The sequence below is a fragment of the Ixodes scapularis genome, unplaced genomic scaffold, assembly GCF_016920785.2.
Source record: "Ixodes scapularis isolate PalLabHiFi unplaced genomic scaffold, ASM1692078v2 PGA_scaffold2__306_contigs__length_199485367, whole genome shotgun sequence".
In the NCBI taxonomy this organism is placed as follows: Eukaryota; Metazoa; Arthropoda; class Arachnida; order Ixodida; family Ixodidae; genus Ixodes; species Ixodes scapularis.
In genome coordinates this window covers 150,704,615-150,716,073 of record NW_024609857.1, presented here as the reverse complement: position 1 = coordinate 150,716,073, position 11,459 = coordinate 150,704,615, and positions in this window count along the sequence as shown.

The window sequence follows — 11,459 nt, the reverse complement described above, 5'->3', positions numbered from 1 at the left end:
GCGCCAACTGGGTGACGGGGCAAGTTTTAGGTTGATGAACGAAAAGACGCCATTAGGTCAAATAAAAAAATTCCTCCCTGATGCGCGTTGGTTCTTGTTGCTTGTAAAAGAAGGTATCAAGGGAGTTCAGCAGCCACCTGTCACCTGCTGCGTGGAGGGAGGGAGCACCTACAGTCGCTAACAGGTTAAGAACGCAGTAAAAGTGACATCTCCGATATACCTTTCCTGAAAAGTGCGATTCCCTCACCGTCAGCTGGTCGCATCATCCAGGATTTGAAAACGACGCTGACGTTAGCTTAATTAAAATTTTGTCACCTCAAAACACAGAGGAGGCAGAAGGAAAGCAGAAAAGGGTATGCGATGACCTCTTTTGTGTTCGTTTTATTTTCTGTGCGTTCGAAGCGTTTGGCTCGGCAGAAGCGTACATCGAAACAGCCCCATAATTCCCGTCGCCGCGAGATCTCCTGGTATTTTTCGGAAAGGCGTATACGCGCTCGCTGCCCTGCGCCTGGCCTCGGGTGCGCGTACGCTGAAGCTCTCGAAGCGAAGCATCTACTAGTTTCCTGTCACCAACTACAAAAACTCCAACCAAACGTACACTCCCATATATTCGCAGGCGTACAGACCTTTCCAGAAAAAAAAAAAAAGAACTCCTGGCCGGTTTTATTTTCGGTGTTCGTGCGTATGACGCGGGAATTGCTCGCTTTGCGAAGCGACGAATATGCGCGTTCTTGACTGATGAGATCGCACGCTGGGCTGAGGACTTGTAAGTATTGGAATGGTGTACACACCACTCCAGTGCTTATCCCCTAGTCGGAAAACGCCGGGTCACCGGGCAGTACGTGAACGTAGGAGCGGTGTCTGCTATTCCAAGGAAGGGAGCTACTGCGCTTAGCTCAGAACGCGGCCAGTCGCTTGTTTGACCTTAATAAGTTCTGCCATCGAGAAAGGCGATCGATATCCAGTGCCAATTCCGATCCAGCCTCAAAGCCTCGTGTTCTTTTTTTTTTTTTTTCTTTTCGGCTGGATTTGCATGTTTGTTGGGGTGTGATAACGCTAGCCATGCTTGTTAAACGGATTCAGATCGGACTTACTATTTGCCTTCCGAGAGCACTGTGAAACAGTATTTGTTTAGACTCCCAATATGGCTTGGGCGCCAGTTGTTGAAGCAAAGAAACAGCAACCTACTTTGCCAGTGGCAGGAAGCGATCTGAGCTGCCCGCTCCTCACTATGGTTGGAGTCAGCTTTCTGTGGCGATCCGAAGAGAGGAGGAAAGCGCATGTACAGGCCTTGCCCTTTCCCGTTTTGAGTTGGTGCACCCTCTCGCCTAGCATTGATTGCACTGCCACAGAAAGCTGACCGCGAGTATAGCCCCAGTTGTTTATGTCCTTTGTTCCCTCTTCACTTTCCTCTTCTTACAACATGCCACAGAGTGCAGTTCTGGTTGCAGGTACCTCGGATATTTGTGTGTATTATTGACCATGCGCACAATATGAGCACGCCGCCTTTGTAGGATTGTAGCCTCAAATATTTTTTCATGCATGATCGAATGCATAATAATTGCTGCCTTCCTTTCCAGAAGGCTGCGTTTGTCTCTCTGAGCGCTCTGTGGGATAGTGAACTCACGGGCATTTTTTGCAGGTAAATGACCACAAATGTTTAAATCGTACAAGAAGCCACATGAGCGAGGCGAAAAAACTGAACAGCTCCTTTTGACGTTCCGATCGGTGAACACCCCCCCCCCCCCCCTCTTCCCCTTAATCTTGTTCAAGAAAGGGATCTCTACAGAATTAATTAGTGCCTGAAAAACGCTTGCGCCGTATACGAGCCTCTCATCTCCAGCCTCCTGCTCTACGTGACTTTAGTCACGAAGCGCACGGCAACGAGGCTGAACAATCTGGGGGATGCCCCTTGGTGGCACCTAACACAACATGTACTCCTTAAAAAAAATACTGTGCAAATTGTGTCAGGGTGGGTCTAGATAGGAACGAAAAAAATGTAGGAGCTGCTTTATTCCCGTTATTTCTAACGGCAAAGAAATCTCGACACGTCTGCAAACCACTTTCTACCGACGATTAGCCAAATAACCCACTTAGGTCTTTATCTCCACGCTCGAGTACATTCACGCGGTGCCTGTCATTGTCTTTAGACAGGCGTAGTCAGGCTATTGCATTGTTCACACACTGGACGACACACGGGACCAAAGACCCACTAAACGTTGCTTACAGCTCTGAAGTCTCTCTTGTCCCTCAACTTAGAGAAGTGGAGAGCCGGATGTTACCTATCTGTAGTTTTGGCAGTTTGAGCATCAGCCGCTCCTCGAGTGAACCTCATCAGTGTTGAATGTCATGTCGATCGCTGTGGCGCATCATAACGTGTCGCCCACTCACCATGCGATGAAATGTTGGTTGGAATGTGTCAGCGGTTTGAAGAAATGTGACTGTGGCAACTGTGGAGCCTTGTTAGGTCGTTAAAAATGAAGCACATCCAGGGTACCCTCTGGGTTGCTTTTTGTTAACCACTAGAATCCTTACCTGGATCTTTGTAAGTCTCTTTTCCTTAAGAATGACAAGTCATGCAAAGTACAAGTTTGTGAATGAGCGCAGCACATTCCCGCTCAAATACGCACTTTCCTTGTTTAATGAAAGTACAAAAAAGATGCAACCTTAATTTGGAAATTTTAAAAATTTTTAGATCATATTTCATTATAAACAGGGAAGCAACTATGTTGACAATAACCTATTATTTTGTCATGTTGATATCCGTTGCTTGATTGGTGGGCAATTAAGAGATTCGAAGTAACCTACCGTTGCGAAAATTAAATTAAATTTTGACCAAATTCACCATGCTCCAGATCAATGCCATAGAAAATGTACACTTAACGTTAAGAAAATATATTCAATATATAGGTGAAAATTCACCAAATAAGTTTCGGCGCTCATACATGTTTCCATACTTAAATTAAAATACTATACTTTTAATATAAGCAGGTATTTATTAGATATGTATATTGATTACATATAATTATTCTTGATGCAGATTCCATAAGGAACTTAAGATATAGTTACGCAGCAGCCTAAATACAACGATCGTGCAACAAATGACAGTCCTAAGGCGCAAAAACTACTTCAGTTTTGATTTCGGCCTTGGTCCTGCTAATGGGCTTGATATATGATTCTGTTGAACAAAGGAAGCCCCCGAAATCCCACGTGATGACGTTCTACTTTATATTGGTACTTTCTCGTTAATTTATCTTAAGGTGTTTGCCTTGAAAAACTTCGTTTACTTTTACCTATCTTCGTTTCGTACTAGAAGAATAGTCTTCGGGGATAAGAAAACCTAGAAAAACAAAACAAAACCTACGAGTTTTAGGTGAATTAAGAGTTTCCGTTTTCTTACAAAAAAGGTAGTTTGTTACGGGAGCGTTGGTTTTTTAATGACATTAACTTCAGAAGCATTGAAACTGCTCTATGAATAAAATATTTCAATTTGTTTCGCTTTCTTAATATGAAGTTTTATAAAGTACCATTCCTAAACTGTCGACAAAATAAATTGCTTTGTTAAAGTGGTAAATAAGTTCATCTCGAAAAAGCACGAATGTTACACGAACATAGAAAAGAATTGGACGGTACAGGCGCTGACTAACGCCTGAGGTGCACATTCTTGGTAAACCGCGAAAAGAACTTAAAAACACGCGACTCTCTAATTATAATAGAATGGTGCCTGCGCATCACAGAATTCGGTGTTATCAGTAATATAATTCCATAGCCGATCTTCTCCGATCTAAAAATTCTACATCATTGTCTATCAAACCCAAGGAAGCCTGACTCACGCAGGTTGTGCCCTTGTTTTTTGCTCTGTGAGCCACCACAATCTCGCGAGCTTGTGGAGCTTGTGGAGGCTCACAGATTAAAAAAAGAAGAAAACAACCTGCGTGAGTCAGGCCTCCTTGGCTTTGATAGGCAGTGAGGTCGAATTTTTAGACTGAGGGAGATCCCTTACGAGATTGTATAACTGATGTATGGTGCCTGGAACGCGTCTCCGCCTGGTGTGTTCACCGCGACCCAAAAAGTGGTCCCTCGATTTCCGCCTGATGACGTCATAAAAGTGTTATGCTGTCGCCGGTCACGACCCTGGCGGAGTCCCAACAGTTGTGGTATATATGGCAGACGCAAGTTCTGCTGCAGGACGCTCACCACTGTGACAGTTCACGGAAGCTAGGGCAGCCGGAAGTTGGGACGCCCGCCGTGACGACAGCGACACTCGCGTTCACTCGTGCTTTTCGCCAGCATTTCTACGACCAACCGCCAGGATCGCGATAGGCAACAGCGTGACACTCCGACTTGTGTGACGTCATTTGTTGCCACTAGGGGACCACTTTTGATGTATGGGCAGCATAGGACGCTAAACACACCAGTCGAAGACGCGATCCAGGCACCATACTGATAGCATCCAATTCTGTGATGCACATACGCCACTCCATCATGACTAAAGAGTGGTGTGTTTTTTAATGTTTTTTCGCTGTTTATCAAGAATTAACATTCAGTTAGTTGGCGCTTGTACCGTCCACTTTTTTCCTTCGTCCGTGTAACCTTTGCACTGTTTCAGGATGAAGCCATGCCAACTAGAACAGATATCCTGTATTCTAAGGAAAAATGAGTATTGACCAAACTTTGATGAGCCGCGGCTTAAAAAAAAAAAAAAAGAAGTATAGATGTGTTGTATCTTAACGCAGCATGCGCCGTATTGCTGGTTTTTATAAACTGAACGGAACGTCACGAAAGAGCGTCACGAAAACCATCAGAGTGCTTTTAAATCTGACTGGCGAGGCATCGCCTGCCAAATTAAGCGAACTCCCGAGCCCAGGAAAGCCCGGAGAAGCTCGACACGCCCTACCAGTTTTTATTGGTTAATTCGAGTACATACCAATATTTAGGAAGTTAGCTAATTTATGGGAGATAATTAGTCAGTTTGGCACATCGCAAAAATATGTTAACATGCTCAATGAATTGTTTACAAAACTGCGTTGGTTCGACACGGGTAGCATACACAACTTTTTTTGCTTTTGCTTCTTTTAAGTCGTGACACAGGTTAGCTAAAACATCCTTTAGTATAAAAAAGTACAGTACATGTTTTCGTTCTCGAAACAAACAAACAAACAAAAACATCAACATTGGGTCAAAACATTGCAGATCATCAAGAGGTGGAGGCTCGCATTTACGCGCACTGCCTGTGTGGCCACGTTCGGTAGTAAGGAATTTAAGTATTTATGTTAGGAAAAAGTCTTGATTTTTAGAAACAGTGAATGAGTGCAGGTAAGTGGTTTTAGAAAATATTTGTTGATAATTTGTTTTACGTGTATTTTATTAAAAAAATCTTTCGAACATGGCACCTTGAGTGATTGATTGCGAAGTTTTGCAGGCCTGAATTTTACGATATATTTATGGGAGAAAGGAAATTCTCAAAACAATATTTCCCTGACAATCAACCTTAACATGATATAATTAAGAAGCATTGATTAACATCAAAACAACAACACCTGACAATAAAAACGAAAAACAAAACCTTCGGTATTTTTTAGAGTTGTATTACTTTTTCTACGTTATATGGGCCTCCATCCCTGTGAAACACATCTCGCATTACATTATTGATGAAGTACATACAGCCCCTTCACGGAGTCCATTTTCGGGCGTGCACAGGCCAGTGCGCTCCCTTACAAAATTCCGACTTTTAGTCTTATTCAATTTATAGAGGATTTTTTTAATGTATTATTATAATAAGGGAACACGCAGAAGAAGACATAACTGCTACATCAAGAATGTACAAAGAGAAGATAAAATAATTTTGTTGGAGCTCATAAAACGGCTGCTTTAGAAGAAAATAATTTGAAATACTAGCGTGCTGCCGTTGACCTGTAATAATTTTTAATTTGCTATTGTAGGGGGTGACCTTGAGCGACGCGCGCTCGCCGACGCGGGGTGCCGCTGGCACGAACGAGGTGTGCAAAATGCGTCTCACGTAGTCGGGCCTTCATGAGCACGTGGCAAAAAATGTAACGGTGTAGCTAGGATAGAAAAATTCCTCTGCATTAAAACTCTGCTTGCAGTACAATTATCGACGCTGTAAGTTCGTCTGCAGTTAATATAATATCTCTTCTGACTCATTCAAACCCCAGCGTAAAGTATCTTGTCTATCTCCAAGCCTTTTTGTATTATGTGTGTGCAGACGTGCGTGCAATTACTAACCACAGTTTTCGCCCTATTTCTTTCCTTTATGCTTTCCCCTCTCCTAGTGTATTCTTCCGCTCTACTTTTCTTTTGTGTTACATTCCGGACGTTACATGACTGGCGTTATTCGGCAGTCCTCTGCACTTTTTAAAGTAAACATGCTCCTCATTTGTTTTTAAACATAATGACCTCTTCTTTTTACCAACACTCTCGTTACGAATATAATCCTTTTTCAGTTTGTTTTCATCGAAACCCCCGATGGTTCGTAGTGATTGTCAAATATAAATAAACAAAGGTGCAAAAGGAGTAATTTGTGGGATTCTACCTGCACCCACGCAGCTCGAAGGCCGACATGGCAAATGCAGCTAGAGTGAAACGTCGAGAGTTGGGAACATAGTAACGAAGAGCAGCAGAGTGGGCAGTCCACGAAACTAAGAGGACCATCAAGGGACTAAGCTTTAAGAACGGATATCCGGTCATGAATGTGAACAGGGAGGTGTACCAGGAGAGTCCGATCCCCTCGCTTAGCCGAGGCGGCATCCACTATGGGGAACTGACGGGGTTGCGGGTGGGGAGGAGGGTGGGATCTAGAGCAAAAGCTTTTTTTATGAGCCGGCAGTGCCCTCAGGTAGCTGAGAGTTGAAATGAAAATATGGAGGGTGGGAGGAAGCCTCGCAGAAGAAAAAATAAGCAAATAAATATTGGATTTATAAAGATACAGGAGGCACAAACAAAACAAAGTGGGGCGAAATTGCAGAATAAATAAATGATAAAAATTTTGTAAAGTATGAATTGGCAGAGACGCATCTTAGAAATATGAAAGAACCACCTTACGTACTTGTCAGGTTATTTCCGAGTGGAATGCAATCGATGTGAAGGTGAACGGGAAAGAGGCAGTTTGGGAGTGCTCATGAAAAGACAGGGCTAGAAAAGGGCGAGAGAAAGCTGCAGAGGACACATGTGGGTAAAAGGCAATATTAGAGGTTTAGACACGCTCATAGAATTTGTGCATCCAAAAACGGAGACAGTCAGAAATGGAAAATGCACAGCACTTGAAGTGTATTTAAAAAAATGTTAAAGAAATTGGCTTAAATCGGCAAAAAATTTCTTAAGAGGCATGAATGCGCACTTAGAAGACTTCAACGGATATACGAATTCAAAAAGCGAGGATGCTACAAGAATTTTGCGATGCCCTTGATCTACTGCTTGTTAACGCCCAAGTAAAATGCGATGGAATAATAACGTGGGAGAGAAGCAATTCGCACTCTACAAATGATTAAAGTCGGATATCTAGAAAATTATATAAGAAATTAGGACACATGCAGATAGATGAGGAAGGTACGAAGAGCCTAGGAAGTGATCATAAGCGAGTAAAATTAAAATTTGGTGCAGCAGAACCAGCGTTTCAAATTCTTGAACGAGAAAGTAAATTGACCCTAAACGACGGCCAACAAGAAGTATCAGAACGCATTGAGACTTAGTATCCAAACAACTGGAGAGAGATAGGACATATGACGATTTAGTGAACACTTTTTAATGTGAACCAAGGACGTTCAAAATCAAACAAATATGAAGAAGAACGAAACACACATCAAAAAGCTGGTGGGACAGAAGCTAAGGCGGTCATAGCAGGGCGACTAGATACCTCAAAGGAACACAGATGGGCGAAGAAAAGAAGGGACACAGCCACTGAAGTAGCATCAAGATGGAATACATTTCAGGAAAGACAAAGAGAGGCACCTTCTCTAATCCATACCAAGAGTAGTAGAGCTGGAGTGCAGTGGACGTTGGAGGTAAATCCAAATGATAGGAATGCAGCAAAGAGGTTCTGGGAGCACGTTAATGCACAAGGGGAGGAAACAGAAGGGTGCCGTAGTTTATTGACCAAACACGAGAGGATAAATGTAGAGGGCGAGGAGGCAAGGGAATTCATTAGACAAACAATCGAGGCAACGTTCGCAGAACTTGAACCAGACAGAACACAAACAGCAACACGGCATAAGACGAGAACACTAACGAGACCACCTCGGGGGAATAGGACAAAGCAGAAACTAAAATACATACAGGAACGGCGACAGGCCCGGATGGCATAGGAATGAGACTAGTCAAGGCACTCTTAACAAAAAGCAAACTGAAGCTAAGACAAACAGCCGATCAAATAATAATGGTGGGAGAGTAGCCAATTATTAGAAACTAAGTAGAATGAGGCTACTAAATAAAAGGAAGGGAAATAGGATATGATAGCATCATACCGACCAATAACAGTAACTTCGGCCCTGTACAGAATAGCGATGCAGGTAGTAAACAAATAACGGAAGAACCGGTAAAAAACTTTAGGTGAGCTACAAATTGGGTTCCAAAGACAGAAGATTGAATGATGTCTTATTCATCATCATTCAATATATAGAGGTGGCACAGATGAGAAAATACCGTTACGACTAGCATTTCTAGATATTAAGGGGTCGTACGGTAATGTGAGTCAGGAAAAAACTCTCGGTACAGCTCAGAGTAGGATTTAAATGTACATTTGATTAGGCTGTTGCAACAGGTATTAAAAAAAATATTAAGATTCTTGTAACATGCGAAGCAGAAATAACAGAACTGGCAGAAATAACAAGATGACTCAGGGAGGCACGTAGCCGGGATTTTGGTTCGGGGGGGGGGGGGGGGGGGGGCGCCCATGACAAAATACTGTATGAGGGGGAGGGGGGAGAGGAGGTTCCCGCAAAATGAAAGGTTTCGGGGGGGGGGGGGGGCGGGCCCCATGGGCCTCCCCCCTGGCTACGTGCCTGGACTCAGGGTTGTCCCTTATCGCCTGTTTTTTTTTTTTTTTTATGATACACCTAAGTAAAGTGGAAAAGAAATTTGAAGAGTGCAATTTAGGCCTTGATGTGTCGTACAGGCTTACCAAGCATGTTCTACGCAGACGACATTGAACTCTTAGCAGATAGCAGGGATAGGTTACAGGAGCGTCATAGTGAAGCTAGGCGGGCGCCTACCAAAGGAGCTGCACTCTTAGAAAAAAGGGTACGGATAGTCCTCCCTTACGGGAGGAACGGTCTTGTAACCTATGTTCCTTTAGAAAGGGAGAAACCTTCGTCCCTGAAGCAGGGGAGCAAAGTTCCACCGTTGCTTGCATCTCAATATGGCGGCCCCGAATCGAGAAAATCGAGCCCAATAAGGCTTAACGAGGACGCTACGTCTCTTGTACGGGACGAGAGCAGCAGCAAATAAAAGCGTAACACGAGCTTTCCGCAAACTGTGTTTATTTCCGAAGCCAGACTCCCCCCACAGGTACAGACACCTGCGTTTCGAAAGCAGTTACTCAGTCTTCTCGTCGACAGCACTGCGATGTTAAACGGAGACAACCGATACCTAGTTACTTCGCGCACTTTGCGTCTTACCTTTGGTGTTCCTCGAGTCACAATTCCTTCGTCAACCGCACATCATGGAGAAGGGCAAACTCACTCCGCGAAACCAAAAGCCGCTCTCGAAAGAACGAACTCGAAGCTGCTGTTTATCACGTAGCGTGATAGAAGGTTAAATCGCCAGCCACCAGATGGCGGGGTCAAGCAGAGTAATTGCAAGTAGCTAGGCTAGGTGGCGCTAGGTACCGCCCAATTCATGTTCTACAAAAAATAATTTGCTTCTCTCAGGCCACTACTGTGCTTCAGGACCCTCTACTATACACACATGACACCCATACACTTATTACAAGCATCAGGTGAACATACATTACATACACACATACACATACACACACAAATATCAATACAACCGAACACCACACTAACCCGAACACTACACTCGTGCTCTGCGTTTCCGTCTTTTATACTGGTCGTTTTGAACGTGCGGAACTTTTCGGTGACTCCCTAAGCAATAAAAAATATTCCCAGCATGTTGATTTTTTCCCTGCAATGTCATACCGCTGAGAGTATTTTGAATGGCTCAGGGGTTGAATCTCTTATTAAAAAGTAAACGCTCAATTATGCCGTAATTATTTGAAAGCCAATAAATCAAGCCGCTCCAATGCGGTTCGAAGCCATGAGTTTGTTTCCCCACACGGCAAGTCGTAGCTTGTATTTCTATTTGTTTTTCTATTTGTGCTGTTCGCGCGAAGCTGCAATTGCCGTTTGAATTAATCTCTGTAGAGTGGGTATTCAGTCAGCTGGAAGTGATGCTTCACGGACTGAGAAATTGCTTTTCGATCAACTTGAATGCAGTCAAAGCCGCGACTTGCGGCAGGTGTTAAGTGTACGGAACTACGCCGTGGCGAGCCCGAAAACTTCCAGCGCTGATCCCAGCGCGCCACGGAGGGCAGTTTCTCCAGCAACCGTAGTATAATTAAACAGCAAAATAAAGGGTAGCTTTTTTTTCGATTTTACCTACTGTTGTTTTTAATGCCGATATTCCATACTGTAAATATACGCACTTTACGTCACGCTTTCGTACTGTTCAGTCCTTGCCCCTGAGCGCAATCGCTGTCGGGGACGAGACAATTCCGACAGTCACATTGGCCACTGTACGGTAGGAGCTTCTACTGTTCAGACCAGCGTTCCAACATGACTATCCGCACGTTGATCGATTGCACGTAATCCCTCAAGTGGTATTAAACTTTTTAATGTAAAGCGGAATGTCAACCTGCGACACCCCGCCCCCTCCGATCACAACCCGACCAGCGGCATCAATGCCCAACAGTTTACGATCTCATCTTCTTGTTACACCACTGATACGCGAACACATGGTCACATCGGCGATAATTCCAGTCTTCTTTTCACAACCCAACACTGTCATCACGATGTTGCAGCTATGTTGCTGACACGCACAAACACAAAACCACGTTGAACGCCGGTTGCACTCGGCATCGGAAAACAGAACCGAACTCAGGGGGGAAGGCACCCAGGCAGCCGGCAGCAAAGCCTGCCTGTCTTGGACGCAGTTCCTGCAGTTTCCATAACGTCGAAAACGTCGACACAGTTACGCGTGCTTTCGCTACTGTAGTCTGTAGTGCTGCAGCCGGGTCCATATCACAAGAGCGAATGACATTTTAGCGAACGGCGACATTTGAGCGAATGCTCGTTTTAGCGAATAACGGGGGCGCGCGTTAACCCATCCGTCGCGCTGCGCTTTACGCCGCTTCGCGGCGACAGTCTGCGGCAACTCATTACAAAAATATGAACTCACTTGGCCCACCCGAAAACGCCGCTTCGCGGCGTCCGACTATTCGCTAA